General features: G+C 43.5%; 1 protein-coding gene and 1 non-coding gene across 2 annotated transcripts in view; both read left to right on the forward strand.

Annotated features, from left to right (window-relative positions):
- RBMS3 (RNA binding motif single stranded interacting protein 3) overlaps positions 1 to 24031 on the forward strand; it is a 1099136-nt gene that overhangs the window by 103050 nt on the left and 972055 nt on the right. The gene's annotated exons all lie outside the window — the stretch shown is intronic.
- LOC114813963 lies at positions 13748 to 13885 on the forward strand. Its single transcript, XR_003761707.1, has one exon. It is a non-coding gene; the product is annotated as a small nucleolar RNA SNORA7 (small nucleolar RNA).

Below are 24031 nucleotides of genomic sequence, written 5' to 3' on the forward strand. Positions count from 1 at the left end.
AGTTTGGACTCAGTCCACATCCCACATAGGGCTCATTTTAAAGATAACTGAGGCACAGAGAAGTTAAATGACTTGTCCAAGGTCACACAGCAGATATATGGAGGATCTGGGACTAGAACCCAGGACCTTCTGATTCCCAGGTCTGTGCTTTATCCACTAAGCCACACTGCTTCTCCAATGGCCTAGTAGAAAGAGTCAGAGGACCTGGGTTCTAATTCTGGCTCTGCCACTTCTCGGCTGTGTGACCTCGGGGAAGTCTTTTCACTTCTGTGTGCCTCAGCTACCTCATCTGTGAAATGGGAATTAAGACCGTGAGCCTCATTTGGGACCTGGACAGTGTCCAGATGATTGTCTTGTGTCTATCCCAGTGCTTAATAGCATGCCTGGAACATAGTAAGCACTTAAAAAATACTGTAGAAGAAAGAGGTAGAGTCGGGAATCATCCACATAGAGAGGGTAATTGAAGCCATGGGAGTGAATGAGTTTTTCCAAGGGAGTAAGTGTTGATGGAGAATAGAAGGGGACTCTGAACTGAGTCTTGAGGAACTCCCGTAGTTAGGGGTTGACAGGCAGAAGTTGAGGCTGTGAATGAGATAGGAGGAGCTGCCAGAGAGCCAGGAGGAGAAAACAGGGAGTACAGTGTGAGTGAAGCCAAAGTTCAATAATATTTCCAGGAAAAGCGTGTGGTCCACAGTGTTCAAGGTAGCTAAAAGGTTGAAAAAGATCAGGATGGAATAGAGGCCATTACATTTGCCAAGAAGTAGTTCATTGGCATCCTTAGTTAGAGAGGACAGTTTCCATGAAGTGGAGGAGAAGTGAGCCGGATTGCATGAAGTAATGGAGAGAATTGGAGCAGAGGAAGTAGAGGCAGTGGGTGTAAACTCCTCGCCTGAGTAATCTGGGAAAGAATGTTAGAAGCCCTGAACTTTGTCTCAAATGGTGGCAATAGTATGCTTGGAGGGACTTAATGAAGGTAAATCATTAACAGTCTCACTGCTGTCAGTCAATCAGTTGTATTTATTGAGCCCTCCTTAGGGAAGATCATTGTACTAAATGCTTGGGAGGATACAGTGTAGCAGAGTTGGTAAACCTGTTCCCTTCCCCCAAAGAGTTTCCCAATACATAATTGAAAATTGTCAATGCCAAAAAAAAAATCTTCAAATTAAGACACCCATAAAGTAAAAAGACCTACATTTAGCCATTCAAGCCAGTGCTATAGCCCAAAATTTGCCTTAGGAACAATCACCTTCAACGAGACTGATCAGCTGGAATTTTCATCATCTTTCTGGGCCTGGAGCCCCAAAGGTTTGGACACGAAGTGGTATGAGGTCTCTTGGCCAATGGGAGCCAGCCTTCTTAAGGGGCTTTTGGCATTAAGACAGTCCAGGGGGAGAGGCCTACTGAATCAGCCTTCTTGCTGATTTCTCAGCCTCCTGTCTCTCCTCACGCCAGTCCATATTTCCCTCTGCTGACCAGATCATTTTTCTGTAAAAACATTCAGTCCCTTTTTCCTCCACTCCTCAAGAAACTCCAGTGGTTGCCCATCCACCTCCGCATCAAACGAAAACTCTTCACCGTTGGCTTCAAGGAACTCAGTCACCTTGCCCCCTCCTACTTCACCTTAATAGTCTTCTACTACAACCCACCCCGCACACTTTGCTCCTCTAATGCTAATCTTCTCACTGTACCTGGTCTATCTCGCCACCGACCCCTTACCCACGTCCTGCCTGTGGCCTGGAATGCCCTCCCTCCTTAAATTCCACAGACAATTACTCTCCCCGACTTCAAAGCCTTATTGAAGGTACCTCTCCTCCAAGAGGCCTTCCCTGACTAAGCCCTCCTTTCCTCTTTTCCCAATCCCTTCTTTGTCACCATGACTTGCTCCCTTTATTCATCTCCCACCCAGCCTCATAACACTTCCGTACATATTTGTAATTTATTTATATTAACGTCTGTCCCCACTCTGGATTGTAAGCTCATTGTGGGCAGGGAATGTGTCTGTTTATTGTTATATCGTACTCTCCCAAGCAGTTAGTGCTCTGTACGCAGTAAGCGCCCAGCAAATGTGACAGAATTTATTTCAGGCAACAACTCAATACCCCATAACCACCACACAATATCGGGAGAGTGAGGTTGAACGTGGGTAAAATAATCTGTTTGGGTTCTAACAAAATAGATTCATCAGTGCATTGGCAGCCCTCCAAGAGAGATCAGCCAGGCTAGAAATAGTTTCAGACAGTCACTTGAGGTCATACAGCAAGTCAGTAGGGAAAGGGGATGCATATTTTGAAGAGAACACTCCCTGGCCTGGGCTTAGGATGCTGGACCCCAAAAGCAGGTACTTGGGCTTGTTCCTGCTTTGTGACTCTCCACAGCAATTCGACATAGTGCTCTTAACACAGTTGGCCCTCAATAAATACTACTGACGGCCTGACACTGCCTAAATCCAGGCTCAGTGAAGTGTATTGGTATTCTAGGGATTGTGAAGGGCATTACATGTAAGACCCACATCAATTTGTAAGCTTGCTTTATTATGCAAAGGGCCGCCTGACTCTGGGATTGTAAATTACTAGTCTATCCTTGCTTAATCCTCCTTATTTTACTAAATGTCGAGTCCGTTTTCTGAAAATAAGATGGCAGTTTTTGAAATGTAGTAAAATGTTTTTTAGGGGTGCTCCTGCCATTTATTTTTGTTGCTATTGTGAGCCAGGAGGGATACGGGTCTGGTTAGGCTTTTTCCAAAACAGACAATGTCCAGGTCTGAATGGGAAAGCTGCCGGAATGGATATCTGTTTCACTAACAGTGTTCCAGTATATGACTGCCAACTGAGAGAAATTCACATTGTTAAAGGCTTTCTTCAATTTCTCTATACTAGCAGTTCCTTGAATATTCAACTGCTGAGCCTCGTTCAGCTCCTGTAGGCTCTTGGAGCCCTCAGAATTTAGGCCAGGAATTATCTATAATAATGTTTGGCTACACACTTTATATTAAAGCAGAGACATTTCTTACTATTACTGTACTGTTTACATGTTGATTTGCAGATTTGTTTTTGTCTCTGACCAGCCATTTTACCTGTATCTAGTTGATCCCATTATAATAAAGCAGGAAATAAAGCTATTTGCATTATTCAATGAAGGCTATTTTTAACCAACAAGCAGGAAGGGCTGAAGAATAGTTTCAGGTGCTTTTCTAATGCAAATAGGAGCCATCCAACCAAGAGGCCTAGAATAGACATTTTCTCTTCCAGACATAAAGTTCAACATTACCCTTTTGAGTCATTCTGGGAGACAAGGCAGCTGAGCACCGCTTTGTGCATATAAGAATAATTATAAGATCGATATATTTTGAAGGCAGAGGGTTTTCCTAATGGTATTCTTTTCCTAGGCTTTTTCAGCTGAGCTTTCTGAGATATTCACTTCTAAGACATATAATCTTGTACTAGAGCAGTTTACCTGCCTTGCACCAAAAGGTTAACGTGTATATATCAGTAATTATCATCTGGGGTGACACCTTCAAAAGCTGAAGGAAATAAACAGGTAGAGTTAATTAGCTTCACAAAATTTACATGTTCATTACATTTTCAGTAGTGAATATATTTTTTGTAGGAAGGGAGTAGCTCAGTGGGTTTATGATGTCAAGGAGCTTGAGAAAAATCTTTCAATCCCTTTGCTATTTAGGGGCCAAATACATGTAACCACTGATGACCTCCTAAACCTAGGAATTGTCTTGCTGGTTGAAAGCTCTGATGCACAGAAAGTTGATGGTAAGGTCTAATCTACTGGAGGCGGCAAGTCAGTATGTTCAGGTAATTAATTGCATGCTGAAAATCCCCATCCCAAACAAAGGGCTTTTAAACAAAATTGTCTGTTCAGATCAGGAAATTCACAGTCCTGGTTCCCTAGGTAACTGTGACCCCACCCCTGACACGAAGATAGCATTTTGTTTTCAGGGTATTGAAAGGAGTAATCCTTTTTTTATTCAGCGGTATGTCTGAATTGGAATGGGGGCAATGACCATAACTTTAAATTTCCTGATTCCCGTGCATTTGAAACCTCAAAATGTAGTCCTGCCTCGACATTGATTTTTCTATTCATTTCCTCTTCCTGTTTTCTAGTCACAAAGCTATAAGGGAACCCCCAGCCTCAAACCTCGTGCCCACCCTCCAAGATTATATCATCCATTTCTCTGTTGGGCAGTCTTGGGTTTAATTCACAGCTCGCAAATTATTGTGAACTGTGTCCCTGAAGATCTCTGGGGAAAGGGCTTCTTTAGCCTCCCCTCACTCGTCGTCATCATCAATATCGTCCTCTTTCCTTCAGAGATGAATTTGGATAGGGGACAGGACATCCCTACTTCAGAAATTCCTTTTCAGCCTCGTCATCGGTCCGTGTTTGATTCCAAGAATCATTTGATACCTTTCTTCCAGGTCTGTTATCTTCACCTTGTCCCGCTTTCAAAGCTTTATGAAGATTGTCATTTGCAATCAGTCAGTGGCATTAACAGACTGCCTGCTCTGTGCAGATCACTTTACTGAGCACTTGGGAGAATACTGTAGAATGAATACATATGATCCCTGTCCTCAAGGAGTTTACAGAATTAAAGAAACAGCTCCCTGTTCAGTTCTATGTTTTGAGTCCAACTTCCATGTAAGCATTCCTGGAATGGGCAAAGGTTGGCCCCATACAACTTTTATCTTGAGTCATAATATTCCTCTTCAAAGGTCACCTTCTTTCATCTACTTCCCAGTGAAAGCCAAGTCAAGCCTAACTGGGAATGGTTTGGGGAAGAAATTTTGGCTAGTAGAAGAAAATTGGGCTCAAGCCTGAAAGAGCCAAACCCAATTATGATCAGTTATTTGAACTCTCAATTATCTAAATAATAAGAGCAATTATATTGTTTGTTAAGCACTTGCTATGTGCCAAGCACTGTTCCAAGTGCTGGGTTGGATACAAGGTAATCAGGTTGTCCACGTGGGGCTCACAGTCTTAATCTCCCTTTTACCGATGAGGTAACTGAGGCACAGAGAAGTGAAATGACTTGCCCGAGGTCACCCAGCAGACAAGTGACGGAGCTGGGATTAGAGCCCATATTCCCTGACTCCCAAATCTGTGCTCTTGCCTCTAGGCCATGCTGCTTCTTAAGGAGCCCTTATGTGTTTCCTGGAACCCCAGAGCTGGGAAGAGTCTTGTAAGCTCTTCTAGTCCATCTTCCCGACTAAGCCATCAGTGTGGCCTAGTGGAAGGAGCATGGAGCATTATGTAAATACCAATGTACATTATTTGTTCTTGAATTTGTACTATAAGTATTGGCTGATTTTGACTTTCCCTTTGGACCTTAAACTCCTTCGGAATAGGAATCGGCCACATCGGTTATATGACTTGTAAAATAGAACAGGAAAGGTATTCAATAAATATTTGATGTTGATAGTGATGGTGATGTAGGCCTTGGTTAGTGTGGTCATTATTTCATCTGTCTGACAGACTGACTTAGTTTTCATGAAACATGGGAACGTTCACAAATTATAAGTAATAGATGAATATCTGCTAAGGAATAGATGCTTCAGTTTTGGTGCAAACGGGAAATCTATTCTAAGTCAACTTGGGTTGATTAGATAGGATATATGAGACGCTGGGCACCACAAAACACCCAGTTGAGGCTATCTAGTGGTACTGCTATTATGCTGAGCCAACCACTTATCCTATCCTGGCTTGACTCCTGCATCAGCTTCCTCCCTGAGCTCTCTCCCTCCTGTCTCCCTCCATTTCCATCCATATTTCACTCTGCTGCCTGTATCATTTTTCTAAAATGTCTCTCCATACCTCAAGAACCTCCAGTGGTTGCCCGTCCACCTTCACATCCAACAGAAATTCCTTACCGTCGGCTTTGAAGCTCTCAATCAACTTGATCAATCATCCCATCTTCCCTCACTGATTTTCTACTACAAACCATCCATCCACACACTTCTCTCCTCCAACGCCAAGTTACTCATTGAACTTCTACCTCACCTTCTTGCCGATTCCAAGACATTAAAATCACATCTCATCTTTCCCCCATTAAGCGCACTTTTCTCCTATTCCCTCTCCCTTCTGAGTCACCTGTGCCCTTGGATCTGTACCCTTTAAGCACTAGATATTCATCCTATCCTCTGCTCCATGACATGGCTCAGTGGAAAGAGCACGGGCTTGGGAGTCAGAGGTCATGAGTTCAAATCCCAACTCTGCCACTTGTCAGCTGTGTGATTGTGGGCAAGTCGCCTCAGTTACCTCATCTATAAAATGGGGATTAACTGTGAGCCTCACGTGGGACAACCTGATTACTCTGTATCTACCCCAGCGCTTAGAACAGTACTCGGCAAATAGTAAGCGCTTAACAAATACCAACATTATTATTATTATTGTATCTGTAACATTCATTTATCGTAATGTCATCAATCTCCCCCTCTAGACTCTAAGCTCCTTGTGAGCAGGGAACATACCTACAAACTCTGTTGTACTGTACTCTCCCAAGTGCTTAGTAGAGTGCCCTGCACACAGTAAGCATTCAATAAATACCATTGATTGATTAATCGATTGATCGATCAGTACTGGACCTAGTTGATTTTGGATGAATTATAATCATAATAAAACTATCTTTCCCTAAGTAGAACTATCACTCATCCTGTGTGTGTGTGTGTGTGTGTGTGTGTGTGTGCACGTGTTTATTTTTAAGTTGCTTGAGTCAACTTTTTGCCAGTGTTTCACTAGACTTTTTGAGACGTGCATTATTTATGTGTAATTGTTTCATACTTAGGTGGGTCCTGTGCGAAGCTAAAATATGAATTCCCTACATCTATTTTAGTCTTCCAGTTTTGAAAAGATAGTGTGCACACAGTTTTTTCTGTACAAATAAATAAGTAATCAAACTGTTTTTATGGGTGCAAATGAAAAGTTGATATTTGGTCTTGTTTAATGGCTCCTTTTTAGAATAATTGTGTCCTCAAAGACTTTTTGAAAATAGCCAATCCATTTCCAATTGCTGCACATCAGGATGGTCGGTTTGCTACTGCTGTTTTACCAATCCAGAGCTCTGCTACCAAGTTGGAGTCTTTAAATTATTTTTCTTCCCTCCAACCCTGCTAGTCGTCAGCTATCCCATTTCAATTCACCGTAAAGCAAAGAAAAAAGTAGTTTTTGAGATCAACTAGGTATGTTTACCATCTCCGGTATCTCTTCTGGCTGTTACCCATTCTCCACCCTTATTTTTACCAGCAAAGTTTCGCAGTGTTGAGGATAGTCTCTCAGGCTATATTTGTGTTGAGAATGGTTTCTCGGGCTTTGTTCCAGAGCTTCATTGTTGGTTATTCTGTTTCATCAATAAATGTTAAGTGTGGCACCAGATGGTGCTAATGAAAGCTGGATGTAACAGTTGGGAAAGATCCAGGTCAAGCAGCCTTGCAGGAGCTTGGATACTACCATAGCAAAATGGTTCTTATTTTTTTAATGGTATTTATTAAGTGCGTAGCATATGCCAGGCACTGTACTAAGCGTTGGGGTACGTACAGCTAATCAGGTTGGACACAGTCCATGTCCCACATGGGGCTCACAGTCTAATGTCCATTTTTACAGGTGAGGTAACTGAGGCACAGAGAAGTTAAGGGACTTGCCCAAGTCACACAGCTGACAGGTGACAGAGCTGGGATTAGAACCCAGGTCCTCAGACTCCAAAACATGCTTTTTCCACCAGACTACACTGTTTCCCACTTCAGTTTGGAACTGAGCTTGATATCATGTTGACCTCACACTCCACCTGCCAGATTTCCACAGGACCTGTTGGCTGTTATAATTTGATTGACAACAAGAGAAACTTTGCCAATTGGACCTTCCCAGGCAACGTTTTCCTCCCCAAATCACTGATGAAACCATTTGTTTGGATGAATATAGCGTTTCCTTGGTGTCTGCTTTACTTTTCTTCAGACATATCAATCTGTAACTGATCTAAAAAGCCATTTATCACCATTTTTCTCTCCTTGCATCTGCACTTCAAGTATTAGCCTAAAGCACCTCTTGGGAAGCAGTATGACTTAGTGGGTGGAGCATGGACCTAAGAGTCAGAAGGACCTGGGTTCTAATCCTTGATCTTCCACTTGTCTGCTGTGTGACCTTGGGAAAGTCACTGAACTTCTCTGTGCCTCATCTCTAAAATGAGGATTAAGACTGTGATCCTCATGTGGAACATGGACCATGTCTAACCTGATTAACTTGTATCTACCCCACCGCTTAGCACAGCACCTGGTACATAGTAAGTGCTTAACAAATGCAATAAAACAAAACAAACAAAAAACCCAAGCTCTCTAGGGTGTTTATCGATGCTCGTAACTGTAAACTAAACTAAAAGCTTTGTAAACTAAAATGACTCAACTCCATGGATTCTCCAACCTTGATTTGCTCCCTTGGTTTTTCATTACACAGTATTACACATATATGTCTTTCTGACACCTAAGATAACTAGTGCCTTCGAATTTGTACTATACCCTGTAGGTTAAAGCTCCTAGACCTCATACTAAAGAAATGCTATGTTCATATCTTCAGCTTCAGCATATATCAGCCAGAACCTACTAGTCAAAGATATTCATAGTTATTTTTTTATGGTATTTGTTCGGTACTTACAATGCACCAGGCAGTTATAAGCTCTGGGGAAGATACAAGGTCATCAGGTTGGACACAGTCCATGTCCCACATGGGGCTCACAGTCTTAATCTCCATTTTACAGATGAGGTAACTGAGGAGCAAAATAGTTAAATGACTTGCCCAAGGTCACACAGCAGACGAGTGGTGGAGCAGGGATTAGAACCCAGGTCCTCCTGACTCCCACACCCGTGCTCTAACCATTAGGAAACACTGCTTTTCAATTGTTACTAGCCATTTTCCTTTGAAATACCTCACAGACAAAATCAACAGGTGGCACAAACCCTCCAATGTACTTGAAGGGTCCTATAGAATAAAGTCTACCATCTGTTAACATGTTACTATATACCACTGAACCCTTATTAGGTTACAAAAGCCTCATTTTCCCCTTTTCCCTCTGCTCCTCCACCTCTCCCTTCCCATCCCCACAGCACTGTACCCGTCCGCTCAACTGTATATATTTTCGTTACCCTATTTATTTTGTTAATGAATTGTACATCGCCTTGATTCTATTTAGTTGCCATTGTTTTTATGAGATGTTCTTCCCCTTGACGCTGTTTAGTGCCATTGTTCTTGTCTGTCCGTCTCCCCCGATTAGACTGTAAGCCCGTCAAACGGCAGGGACTGTCTCTATCTGTTGCCGACTTGTTCATCCCAAGCGCTTAGTACAGTGCTCTGCACATAGTAAGCGCTCAATAAATACTATTGAATGAATGAATGAATACATCTCCTCCAAAAGGCCTTCCATGATTAAGCCCCCTTTTCCCTGACTCCCTTTCCCTTCTGTGTCATCTACGGATTTGGAGCTATACTCTTTGGGCACTTGGTATTCACCCCACCCTCAGCATCATGACACTTAAGTGCATATTTTTAATTTAATTGTCTGTCAACCCTCAAGATTGTAAGCTCGTTGTGGACAGGAGATTTCTCTACCAACTCTGTTGTATTAGGACTCTCCCAAACACGTAATACAGTGCTTGGGACACAGTAAGCACTCAATAAATGCTATTGATTCACTGATTGATTCATTGATTGAAAACCCACAGATGCCTGGAAAGTGTTAGAAAGAAATGGCACCATATTGCCTGAGTGTTACAGATGGCTAAAAGTTGTATGTGTGTTCCATAAAGGCTAATATTTCTACATCACACTCAGCAAGTTAAATTCACTTTTCAACATTATGCCTATATGATGAATGACTCTATCTTGTCCACTGCAGTCTATAATATTATAAATTCCCCCAGTAGGAGAGAATGAAAAATAAGAAGAATGATAGAAGTCACTGATGGGAAAACTATTAATTTTTAAAGGAGGTTATGTTGCATCATATTTGCTATGATAATATTGAAATGGTCTGCTAACAATTATAGCTCTCTCCTCCTCCTCCTTCTCTTCCCGCCTCCTCTTCCTCCTATCATCCTTCTCCTCCCCCTTCTTCCCTTTCTCCTCCTCCCTCTTTTCTCCTTTCAATTTGTGTTTCTAGTAAAAATATTAATATGGAAGCTCTTCACTGCCCCAATATTTTCATTTTTCATACAGGAGAAAAACTATTGTACTTTAGGTGACTTACCACAATCAATTCCCTTGGATTGTGAGTTTACAGTTACTTCCAAATTCAGCTATAAAAGGATTTTAAGATATTGCAGGTCTCTCGTAGGAGCTCAAGTGGAAACCAGACAGCTCATTTTGATACATTGGCATATATTTTAAAGGGTAGACTGACCCATTCTCTTTAGCTTTAAAAGCTGGAAGGGCAACACGAAGTGCACTGATGATTCCAAGTTCGATTTGGCGGAAGCAAGAATTGGTGTTCCCAGGAGCTAATTTCCTGTAGAGTCTTGACGTTGATGCAGGGGAAGGCAGGAGATAAGTTATATCCTCTGATTTTCTCATCTGACATTAGAAAATAAAGATAATGTTATTGAAATCCTAGGATTGAGTACTCTTTTTTTTATCCTCCTACTAGTGCTGTGTCTCCCTAGGCGAAATGGTGAAACAGAGGCAATTACTTTATCATCATTATCATTATCATGAAAGCATTTATTGACAGTCCAGAGGGTGGATAGCAGGGAGTCAGGTACATGTTAAATAATGAAGCCTGGTCCCTGTCCTCGTAGAGTTTTCATTCCTAATTAAGGAGGCAAGACAGGCAAATATATAATTGATGTCAATGTGTACATTTATAATGAGGATAATTTAGGCTCGCAAACCTTTTTTATAGGGTAAAGAGGACCTGGGGTTTAAACGATTCAGTTTGCCTTAATTTTTCACTTTGCTTTAGGATTCCTTTTAGGAGTGGCCTAAACAGTTGAGGACATAATCTGGACTCTTTCTTGATCACCGAAGGATCTTTCACGTGACACCGTTAGGATATCTGAGCTCTGGCAACTACCGAGCAAATTTGACTGCCCTGAGAAGTTCACAAGATTTTTATTCCCGTTTAGTCGGTAGAGTCAGAGTTGAAGAAGCTCTAGCTGACTTTCACCCATCACTACTAAAGTAAACCATCATCATCATCATCATATTTGTTAAGTGCTTACTCTGTGTCAAGAACTGTTTTAAGCACTGGGGTCGGACACAGTTCCTGTCCCACATGGGGATCCTAAGTAGGAAGGAGAAAAGGTATTGAATTCTCACTTTACAGCTGAAGAGACTGAGGCACAGAGAGGTGAAGTGATTTGCCCAAGGTCACAGAGCAGACAAGTGGCAGAGCTGGGTTTTGGACCCAGGCATTTTCCCCTGGGCCACGCTGCTTCCCCTGGGAACTCTTCTTCATTCTATCCTCTACCACCATGTCTGACAATCTGACACTGGACCCCAGAACAGAAACGCCATTATTATTAAGTCAGAATACACGTCCCATTTCCGTGCGGCCGGCCCTGGACCTCTTTGCAAAGCTGTGAGACAGTCATCCAGGACCTGCCACTGACTGTGCTTCCAAGACACATGTATCAGGAGACATGCCATTTAATAATAATAATAATAATAATGGTATTTGTTAAGCGCTTACAATGTGCCAGGCACTGTACAAAGCGTTGGGGTAGATACAAGGAAATCGGGTTGGTCACAGTCCCTGTCCCATGTGGAGCTCCCTGTCTCAATCCCCATTTTACAGATGAGGTTACTGAGGCCCAGAGAACTGAAGTGACTTGCCCAAGGTCACACAGCAGACAAATGGCAGAGCAGGGATTAGAACCCATGACCTTCTGACTCTCAGGCCCATGCTCTATCCACTTCACCATGCTTTTTCCTCTTACATCACAGAAATGATCCAGAGATGATCCATCCACGTACATAGATCCCCTTATTTTTGAAGATGATGCTACTGATAGGGAGTCCCTACCCACGCTCAGGAGTGTAGCTGAAAAGACAGACTCTCGCCCTCACTGTATGTGTATGATTTGCACATTCCTTTCCGACACATGGACTTGTTTCTGCTACCGGGAAGCAGCACGGAGTGGTGGATAGAGCACGGGCCTAGGAGTCGGAAGGTCATGAGTTCTAATCCCTGCTCTTTCACTTGTCTGCTCTGTGATCTTGGGCAAGTCACTTCATTTCTCTGTGCCTCAGATACCTCATCTGTAAAATGGAGATTGAGTCTGTGAGCCCTACATGGGACATGGACTGTGTCCAACATGATTTGCTTGAATCCACCACAGACCTTAGTACAGTGCCTGGCACATAAAGAAACAGCGTGGCTCAGTGGAAAAAGTCCGGGCTTGGGAGTCAGTGGTCATGGGTTTGAATCCCGGCTCTGCCACTTGTCAGCTATGTGACTGTGGGCAAGTCATTTAACTTCTCAGTGCCTCAGTTACCTCATCTGTAAAATGGGGATTAACTGTGAGCCTCACGTGGGACAACCTGATTGCCCTATATCCACCCCAGCGCTTAGAACAGTGCTCTGCACATAGTAAACACTTAACAAATAAGTTATTATTATTATTACTGCAACACCCTCCCCCACTAGCCTATCATTTCAAAGCCTTTGCTCACCCTCACCCAAGCAGCTGCTGAAGGGTGAGCTGAAAGGGAGCACAAGCAGGGCAGAAGATCAGAATAACCTTTTTAAGGATGTAGTGAAGCACAACCTCAAATTATGTGAAAGAGCGCAGAACTGGAAGGAGGGCATTGCAGCAGAGAGAAAAGCCCGGGAAGCCACGCAGCTTTGCTACGAGTCTGGCCTCAGTGCCGGTGAGCTGCCTACCAATATTAAGCCCTTGGAATATAATCTTATTCTGTCATTTTATGTTGAGTATGATTTGTCGGTGTCACTGGAGAAGCCATCTAAGAAACCCTGATGGCTCTTTTGTAGATGGCTTGTAGCCATATAAAAGGTTGGACAATACTATGATTCTATAAACTTTAAACTTGCTATTAAGCTCTATATACAATTGTGTTTGCGTAAAAGGTATTTGTTAAACACTTATCATGTCAGGCACTGTCCTGAGCTCTGGAATCCTGTCTTGTCTTATGCCATCAAGTTGTCTCTGACCCCATAGCGTCTCCATGGACACATCTCTCCCAGAACGCCCCATTCTCCATCTGCAATCGTTCTGGTAGTGTATCCAAAGAGTTTCCTTGGTAAAAATACAGAAGTGGTTTACCATTGCATCCTTCCGTGCAGTAAACTCCAGTCTCCGCCCTCGACTCTCTCCCGTGCCACTGCTGTGCAGCACAGGGGGGTTTTGACTTGCCTTCAATTCACTAGCCACAGGCCAAGCTAGGAATGGAGTGGGTAGGCCTCCGCTTGACTCTCCCTCCGGTAGCCGAGGTGGTAGAATACTGGAAACTCTCCAGGTGTGATCTTGAGAGGGGAAGAGCTGGAGTAGATGCAGTCTAGACTATAAGCAGTCTCTGTCGCATATGGGACTCACAGTGTAAGTAGGAGGGAGAACTGGGATTGAATCTCAATTGTGTAGCTGAGGAAACTGAGATCCAGAGACGTTGTGAGTTGCCCAAGGTCACACAGGAGACAAGTGGCGGAGCCGGGATTAGAACTCTCACTCTCCTAAAAGTCTATTAGACCTTTTATTTCTGTTTTTATTTTATGAATAGTGTATTACTACCTAGATAGCAGTGTTCTCCCCTCTCAGGCTCACACCTGGAGAGTTTCCAGTACTCTACCAGTCTCGACTATGGGAGGGAGAGTCAAGAAGAGGCAGATCCATTCCATTCCTAGCTTGGACAGTGGCTAGAGAGTGGAAGGCCATCTGCTACCAGTTAAACTCATCTGCTCTGGGCGGCAGCGATACGGGAGAGAGTCGAGGGCAGAGACTCAAGTTGACTGCATGCAACGAGGCATTGGTAAACCACTTCTGTATTTTTACCAAGAAAATTCTGTGGATATACTACCAGAACAATTGCAGATGGAGGTGGGGTGTTCTGGGAGTGTCGCATCCATGACGTCGCTATGGGTCGAGACGACTCGATGGCATAAGACAAGACTAGCACTGTTTTAGTGATAGCATTAGATTCTGTGAGGCCGACGGAACCCTTTGGTTGAAGGTGGCATTTTCCTAGTTTGGGCTATTAGAGCAATCAGATGTGAGATTCTGCTGGTCTCTATCCAACCCAGGTCACCAAAATGACTTCCAGCTCACTACGGGATGACTGGGTAGAACTTGCTAAAGGACAGCTCACTCCTATTCCCCCCCCCCCCCCACTGGTTGTACCAGTAAAGGTGCCATTTTTAGTGGCTCTTTGGGATATATATTTTTATTACCCTATTTATTTTGTTAATGAGATGTACATCACCTTGATTTATTTGCTATTGTCTTGAGATCTTCATCCCCTTGAGTCTATTTATTGCTATTGTTCTTGTCTGTCCGTCTCCCCTAACTAGACTGTAAGCCCATCATAGGGCAGGGACTGTCTGTATCTTGGAATTTGTTCATTCCAGCGCTTAGTACAGTGCTCTGCACATAGTAAGCGCTCAATAAATACTATTGAATGAATGAATGAATATAGCGCTTTGGAATAACAGACCAAATGACATTTAGCAGGTTCAAGCACAAATTGTAACACTGTTTTACAGGGTGTTATAATATTTGTGTGTTAAAGTCAAATAGACAAAGATGGTTGATGATTTCTAAAAGTGTGAGAAAAACAATGAGCGCTGGCTGGATGGTATTAGTTTTGTAGCTTGATGATTCTGAAACATACAGAAGCTCATACCTCCTTTTTAGTTGCGTGAACAAACCTAATTAGAATGTGGTTCATTTTTTCCCTTTACCAGAAGATCACTGAATGCAGAGATTGGAATTATGGACTGACTGTAATTAGACATTCCAATTAAGAACTCTGGAACATTGACATTTTGACTCTGTTTTCTATGATCTTATATACTCTGTGTGCTTTTAGTCTGTGGGGGTGGGCTCTTTGTTTTAGCAAGATATCTTCCAGAAATGTTGTTTGAAATCGTTCATCTGGAGAGAAAGTCTAGAACTTTATTATCTGGGCTTTGAATCCTCCTGTATTTTTAAATCACGGCTGCTTTAAACACATCTCATGTAAATATTTTCTCAAAAAAATGGAATCTCATTTTCAGAGGAGACATTTATATAAGTAGGTGTGAGGACTCCCACACATGTTTAGATTTTGTTTTTAGAGGTCTTTCTTTGACATTGGGCTTTCTTTTTTTGAATCCAGGCATTTTTCATGGATGTTGTGACAGCTGTTTGCAACACTGCAGCATCCTCACTTCTGGATGAATTACCCATTTCTCTGTCTGCCTGTCGTTGTTGGAGAACACCCATGAGCCTACGTGACAAACAAAGGCCTAGATGCAGTAAAAGATGGGGTTGTATATTCAGATTGGAAATTATTTTTAGAAGAATTTTGAGGAATAGAAAACCACCAGGAGCAGCAAGATGCATGTAAAACCACATGTCGACATAGCTCGTTTATCTGCTCACTTAGAACTAGTTGCTTATATTATAAAGTTGGTGGTGTTTCCTGCCACGTCCCAGTTCCCAGAATTTCAGGATTATTGCGAACTGGATGTGTGTAGTTTTATAGTTCTAATCCCAGCTCTGCCCCCTTGCCTCCTGTGTAACCTCGAGCAAATCACTTAACTTCTCTGTGCCTCAGTTTCCTCAACTGCAAAATGGGGATTAAGTATACTGTACTCTCCCAAGCTCTTAGTACAGTGCTTTGCACACAAGAAGCAGCGTGGCTTAGTGGAAAGAGCCCAGGTTTGGGAGTCAGAGGTCGTGGGTTCAAATCCCGGCTCCACTTGTCCCCTATGTGACTTTGGGCAAGTCAGCTGACTTCTCTGTGCCTCAGTTACCTCATCTGTAAAATGGGGATTAAGGCCGTGAGCCCCACGTGGGACAACCTGATAACCTTGTATCTATCCCAGCGCTTAGAACAGTGGCTTGGCACATAGTAAGCACTTAACAAATGCCATTATTATTATTAATGATAATATTGATAATAATAAGCGCACAATAAATACGATTGACTGAATGAATAACTGAATAAAAGTACCTGTTTGCCTTCCTGCTTGACTGTGAACCCCATATAGGGCAAGTATTGTTTCCAGCCTAATTAACTTGTATCTATCTACCCCAGCGCTTAGAACAGTGCTCGACGTGAAGCGGCGTGGCTCAGTGGAAAGAACCCGGGCTTGGGAGTCAGATGTCATGGGTTCGAATCCCAGATCTGCCACTTGGCAGCTGACTGTGGGCAAGTCACTTCCCTTCTCTGTGCCTCATTTACCTTATCTGTAAAATGGGGATTAAGACTGTGAGCCTCTCATGGAACAATCTGATGACCCTGTATCTTCCCCCAGCGCTTAGAACAGTGCTTTGCACATAGTAAGCGCTTAACAAATACCAACATTATTATTACTATTATTATTATTATAGTAAGTGCTTAATGAATGCCATAAAATAAGAATAGTAATACTGTAGCACATAAAGATGAATTTGGATTGACCCAAGTTGTCCTGGTGTCTGGATTTCACCTGACAGTACTGTGCAGGAGCAGAGGCAGCATAACTTGTACATGATCCCAGACTGGACCTTGGTACGCAAGGTCAGTGGAGGGACAAGAGGGACGGTGAGTCCCATCTGGTTTTCTTGTATGTACTCCAGTGCTTAGCACGTAGTAAGCACTTAACAGAATATCATTATTATAAATTATTATTGTTGGTGCTGTGGTTGGTGTTGGTTGCCTTAGTGGAAAGAGCATGGGCTTGGGAGTTAGAGGACATGGGTTCTAATCCCACCTCCACCACTTGTCTGTTTTGTGACCATGGGCAAGCCACTTGATTTCTCTGTGCCTCAGTTATCTCATCTGTAAAATGGGGATTAAGATTGTGAGCCCCACGTGGGACAACCTGATAGCGTGGCTCAGTGGAAAGAGCACAGGCTTGGGAGTCAGTGAGCCTTAGAACAGTGCTCTGTACAGACACAATTAAAAGATGCAACTGTGTGCTTATCTGAAATATTCATATTTGTTGCCCTGGCAGATGATTGCTCAATAATGACCTCATAACACTTTTCTTAAACTTTTGTTCTACAGTGACAGAGGTAATCTTATTAGAAGCCTTAATTTCCATCTTCATCGTCCTGGGTATTGTTCAGAGTATCTTGCATACATATATCCATGCTTTTTGACACCTTGGTTGATTCTCAATCTGGGTTTGGGAAAATAACTTTTAGGTATTATCATAAGCTCAACTTTTTTTTTTTAATTTGGTGATGTTTTTCTTTATGTATTTTTTTTTTTAATTCAGACAAATAGATATTAGTGAATTATTTCCATTTGCCACTGAGATTACCTTGATCTTAATGGTTTGAGATTGATTGTTTTCTACTGAGATTCCTGTATGAATGTCTTGTCAAATCTGACTGCCTGAATCCGAACTCAGAACATCTTCCTACGGCTTCCATGGAGATTGGGATTTCCTGTCAGTTTATGGTTTGTCTAGCCCTTGTCTTTTCCACTTTCTCATGTTGCCTACCAAAAGGCCATTCTACTCTATCTTAGCATGTCCACTAGAGGACCCAAAAAAGGAACTCCTAACCAGACCATTTCTGACTTATTTGCAATTCTTTGAAGAGGTTTGATTGGGAAAGCAGCATGGCCTAGTGGAAAGAGCACGGGCCTGGGAACCAGAGGACCTGGGTTCTAATCCTGCTTTGCCAGTTGTCTGCTGTGTGACATTAGGCAAGTCACTTCACTTCTCTGTACCTCAGTTACCTCACCTGTAAAATGGGCATTAGGCCTATAGGCCCTATGTGGGACAGAGACCGTGACTAATCCGATTATCTTGTATCTCCCCAAGCGCTTAGTAAGTGAATGCTTAACAGATACATAAAAAATTAGGAAAGAAATTGGAAGTTGTTGGCCAAAATGACAGTTTAAGATTCGGTGAGTCACCCCTGACCCATAGGTCCTGACTCCCACTGGTTTACTGACTGGGTCGGTCTGGGCTCAGACCTCTCCCTCCCGGGGACCTTCTGTGCCTTCATTTGGGACAGGTCCAGGCTGGGGTTGCTCTGGCACCATGGTTGAGTTGCTCCCAAACATCCCAGTGGTTTCCACGGGCTGCTCCGAATAAGAATGCCAGTGGCCCACCATCCGCACATGATCAGATTCTTCCAGAAGAGCAGCCTTTTCCTTGAATGTCCCAACTGAATTTGGACCGGACTCAAATTGCTGGGTTCCTGAGAATCAGCTCAGGTGGGCAGTCCAGTCCCAGAACCCGGTGCAGATCAGGTCGAGAAAGTCTGGTGAATACAGGGTTCTCCCTGTTGGTTTGGAGATGCCAGTACCTCACAATGTGGACATGGCTATCAGTCACTTGGTCATATTTATTCAGCACTTACTGTGTGAGGGGACTGTACTAAGCATCTGGGAGAGTACGAAACAACAGAGTCAGTTGACACGTTCTCTGTCCGTGATGAGCTTACTGTCTAGAGGACTAGAGATAGAATCCCATTCAGGTTATAGGAGATGGTGGTACCACAGACAAGTAAGAGTGAACTTTAGTAGACTCCAAAGGTGTGTAAGAGGGGCTCAAATGTGCAAATTAGTCTGACAGAGGAGGTAGAGAAGCCAGAGATTGGGGAGAGGGTAGCAGGAGGATGATCCTAAAACTCCAGACCTGGAACACAAATAAGGAAACGGCATCGCCCACTTGAGAACGTTGAGTGGATGCGAGGGAGGACCACAGATTCTTTTTTTGCCAATTTCAAGGGTCGGCAAGATACCTAGGTGAACTCTTCAGTATATAGTGCAAGGTATAGGACTAGCCAGATTTAGAGGTAAATAGGTAAACCCACCGGAATCGTCTACCAATAAGAAGGAGAATGACAGGATTTGAATATTGAAAATAGCTAATAACCTACAGCAGCGCAAGATGATCTGTGGCGCTCGGTCATCCCTCGATTCCTCCACTCCCGATCCCTCCGCCCTTGACCAGTCAACCTCCCGTCAGAGCCAATCGAACAATGTTCTCGGTGCTAATGTCAACTACATTCTGCTCTCTATTGTACATTATTTCAGTGACAGTAGAGGATCGGCACATGTGTGTTTTGCAAGGCTGGCTGAGGTTAACAAGGAGCTGAGTGTTAAGTTAAGGTGCCTGAACAGCAGTGGAAAGACGATGGCTGACCTTTCAGATCTTTGTGAGGAACTGGGAATTGAAAACTCTGTGTGGTCTTAGAAATCACTTCAAGCATCCCCACATTATACACTGCTCAGGAGGAGCCCAGGGAAATGTAACAGGTAACGTATTATTTCAAAGTTTTCTCTCCCTTCCCAACTTTCACGGTGTTCACCTTTGAACTCTGCTTGAGGATTCTCTGCTTTAGCGTCCGCATGCCGTCAATGCGGGAGTATTTACTTTATGTTCTCACCAACAGTGAATATGTGGAACCGCACCGGGATAGAAGCAGAGTGAACTCGGCACCACTCCGAAGTTGCCATTCCAGTGGGGTTTGGTAAAAGCAAACACCTCTCTCTCCGGGAAAGGCTGTTGGATTGGAAGCAGGTGAGGAACGAACATTACCCTCTCCTCGACTTCCCTTTGATCCCGCTGCAATCTTTTCACTGTCAGAATGTGGCTGCCTCCGCCTCACTCGCTTCTCGTTGTGTGTGTGCGTGTGTTTGTGTGTGTGTGCGTGCGTGTGCGTGTGTGTGTCCGTCCACAGGCCCTGCCTCCCGGCCAGAGTTTAAATGAGGAACTTCAGCTTTAACAGGTCCGGTCATGGCTTTGGTCTGGGGACCCTAATGGAGGAGTCCGACTTCCGTGATGAACTCGCTGCAGCCCTCAAGAGGCACGAGAATGGGCCCAGGGAGAGGATTCCCACGGCGAGAGATCCCGTCCCAGCATCCCTTCCCATCGGACGTGTTCGACAGCTGGATCTTCCACCACTGTGTTTCCATTTGCCTTTTTAGATCTTCAAGTCCCTTTTTCAAAATGCACCGAGCCTCACCCAAGTTTGATCTCAAAGCCCCGAAGCCTAGTTAGGAACTGTCTTTTCCCGCACTTGTCTGTCTTTTTTCCCGGAGGTTATGAGGCTGGAGCTGCTTCGAGAATGCAATTCTGTGCTGAAAAGTAGCTTTGTTATGCACAGTTTCTGTCCCCAAAGACTCTTTGAGGTATGCTCCTAGACTGTGCAGTAATTGGTATCATCTGTTTAGGAGCAACTGTAATTAATGATTTGTGTGATGTTGTTTGTGGTGGTTATTGGATAAAAAATACACTTTTTTTTCTTTCTGGTCCAAGCGATGACCTGAGTCATGTTTAATTCGATAGTAAAGTAGGCTGTATGTTTTTGAATTGGGTTTAGAATCTGGGTACACTAAACCTATGAAACTCTGTTCTCCTGCCTTTGAAGAGGGAAGGAGAAAACAGAGAAAGAAGCGCGAAAGCTGTGGAGTTGATCGATCCTCTTGCCCCTACCCTGGGCTTAGGGGGGCATGCTGTCTTCTGACAAATGGCCTACCTGTAGCAGCCTAGAGGGTTTTCTGAGGACAGGGCTGGGGACAAGACTGCTGTTCATTCATTCAGTCGTATTTATTGAGCACGTACCGTGTGCAGAGCACTGTATCAAGTGCTTGGGAGAGTACAAGACAATAGTAAACAGACACGTTCCCTGCCCCCAGTTGTTCGGCTTTGGCAGTCCTTCATCCATCAGCGAATAATAACCAAGGCAGGGCACTTGGCAGGGCATTCCTAATGTGCCCATTCTGCATCTCGTGGGATGCAAATGGTGCCCAGGGTCCAGTGGTTCCTGAGCCCAGCGGAAGTGTGTGATACCTTACACATCCCAACTTTGGGAGAGCTCAGAGGAGTTTGGTCAGTGAGGACCTGTTCCCGGGTTTCAGGAAGATGACCAGGTCTGGGCAACTGCAGAATCTTCAGTAGCCCGCCAAGCCTTCGATGCTGCCCCTAGCCTTATACAGGTCTGAGCAACTGGAAAACTTGAGGGACCTTGGCTCAGAGAACACCTTACGCTCTCTAGCAGTTACTGAGGATAGTGCCGACAAAGGCCCGGCATGACCCCTGGGCTGGGATCCGTTGCCCGAACCTGTACGTCCCCTCCCCTCCCCTCTGCCTGCTTGCACCACTGGAGAGAGGAGAGCCTGCCTGGGCATTCATTCTTTCACCTTCTCTCTCCATTGAAATGTGCCTGTTATTTCTATATACATAAAGCACAGCCGTGCATTGTATTCTCTTGTTCAGTGCAGCAAGAACTCTCTGTGTTACAGTACAGTACGTCATAAACCAATCTTAGGGAGGTTTGAGAGCCTAGCCAATAATTAGAATAGTGGGGTGCACTGAAAACTAAATATAAGATTTGGTTACTGAAGAACAGATCTTAAGCCCTCGAACTGATGTAGAAACACTAATACTCCAATTTATAAAACAAGATTGAAAAGAAATAATTAACTGATTTAAGCAGTAATTTTGGTCATGAACTGGCCAACAGTCTGACCATCTAAAAAATATCTTTCCTGGGGTCACAGAAGAGATCAGAAAGAGTGTTTTTTTTTCCTGTGAAAAAATTTATTCTTAGATTGTACTCATCGGTATGATGTAAAAGTTACTGAACCGGTATAACTTAAAAATGGCCTCCACAAAGAGATCTCTCAGTTTTCTGCAAAACAGCATCCTCAGGCACCCTATGGGTGAAGCTATCCATCTCTCAGGCCAAGTGCTACTGTTCCTCCAGAGATGCTGCCCTGGTCACCTAGTGAATGTCTCCTGGAAACTTATTGGCATTTACCAAAATATTTGCCACCTGCGGTGGGGTTTCAAAGGTGAGGGCTGGTTTAACGCTCGCTGATTGGCCCCTTGAAAAAGCAGTGAGGATGAAATTGAGTGAAAGTGTTGTAACAGCACCGTGGCTCACGGCGCCACGTGGAGCTGACCTGGCCGCAAAGGAAGCCTATTCCAAGGATGCCACTCTCCCCAGACTGAAGCATGGGATCCAGTGGGAGTGAGTCGCTGCTTCCAGAGGGACCCCGCGGGATCGAGCCGCTGCTTTTGGAGGGATCCAGCTGGGTGAGCCGCTGCTTCCGGAGGGACCCGGTAGGGTCAAACCACTGCTTCTGGAGAGACCCAGCAGGAGTGAGCCGCTGCTTCCTGAGGGATCCAGCGGATTCAGCCTCAAGAACCTGCGGCCCAAAGCAGGGGCTGTGGATGGGTCTGTGTCCCTGGCTGGGAGGGGTGGGGGGGTTAGTTTTAGGATTAGAGATATCGATTAAGTTTGGAATTTGGAGTTTTTTGCCACCTGGTGAAATGTCTTGATTAGAATTTGATTGGTTGAAGCTGAGGAGGCTGAGGAAATGGAGATAGATATTTAGGAAAATGGAGTCCCTCTTTTGTCCAGTATAGAACTATTCTTTAGTGAAGAAGGCTTCGGAGTCGGCCTGTGAATGCTGGGACGGCAGAGTACAGATCAGAGAAATCAAGGAATGAGGAAACTTGGAGGATGAAGTGGTAAATGATTGAATTTCATTCAGTGGGTGGTAAAGGACAAACCCTATTGTGGACTGAGCCCATTATCACAGTAATTTTTCTTCAAGCCAGTGAGTTAACTGGGCCAATATCTGAACAAAATGGGAAGGGAAAGTGGCCCCACATCCTCTTAATTCATGGAAGCAGGGCATTTCCTGCTTATGGTAGCAGAAACTTGGCCTCCTTTCATACCATTTGAGGTAAGCTCAAATTGTTTTGCAAATTCTCATTTTGATAAAAGATTACGTTCCAGAATCAGTTTCAGCACTAAATAGTTCATGTAACAAAGGTGATTTGGTTTGAGAAGTAGTAATGATTCTCAAGAGTTCTATGACCCAGAGTACAGCTCTCAAATGTTTTGGTTTCTGCCAAGTTTTCCATGGTGATGACATTACTCCCTATACTGATTACTTAAATGCATTCCTTAGAATTCCCACCGCATGTAATCATTTGCTACTCTTTTGAGTCATATAAAAATTTCCCCTTGTCAAAATACCCAACACTTAATCATTGACAAATCATTTAATGGATAGTCAATTCACTGACAAATGAATTGGCAACCTTCGCCCTTACCCTAGCTTGACCCAAACCCATACCCTCGACCTTACCTTTACTCACTGGCTATGCCCTTTCTCCTAAACCTAAAGCAAATCTTTTCCTAAACTCTTGCTTGAATCCTAACCCTAGTAAACCTTCCCTATTGACTAACCAAGACCCAACCCAATTCTAGCCCTAATGGAAATTTTCTGTACAAATGGCTTCATATGTGGAAACCTGGATAATTGGAATTTGAGGATGATTGGACTTTTAAGCAATTGATTTCAGTAATATGGTGCTCTCTGCTTGTAGGTAGAAGCTTTTTTTTTATTGACTCAATCTAGAACAACAGATTGGAGATTTTATGGACTTTAAGACCTCCTTGGAGTGTTCTAATGTGGTCACAAAGTTACCTAGTAATTATCGAGGGATTGGTCCTCACCCTTCTCAGCAGTGGGTCATTTCATTACCCATTAACATCTCTATAACAAGGCAGACAGGTGAAGGGAAAGGAGGTGAAATTCTGTGCTGTTCCTTGGTAAAAAGGTTGTTGGGAGAGCAGGTTTTTGATTTAAAAAATGATTTGGGACTATCTGTGAATTTAATTTGTACACTATATACCTATTCCCCATTATGATCAATTATTGAGAATTTGTATATTTGCTTTCATGAGGTAAATTTTGAAAATATTCATGCAATAATTTTAAAGAACATATCTTTATAATAGTCTTTTGATAGAGAATAGATGGAATCACCATAAGCCTGGAAAACACCAACTTGGTTAAACAGAAATTATGGATTGTAAACTTATTATGGACAGGGATAGTGTCTACCAACTCTGTTGTATTCTTA

Source organism: Ornithorhynchus anatinus, chromosome 8 (genome assembly GCF_004115215.2).
Source record: "Ornithorhynchus anatinus isolate Pmale09 chromosome 8, mOrnAna1.pri.v4, whole genome shotgun sequence".
NCBI classification, from domain to species: Eukaryota; Metazoa; Chordata; class Mammalia; order Monotremata; family Ornithorhynchidae; genus Ornithorhynchus; species Ornithorhynchus anatinus.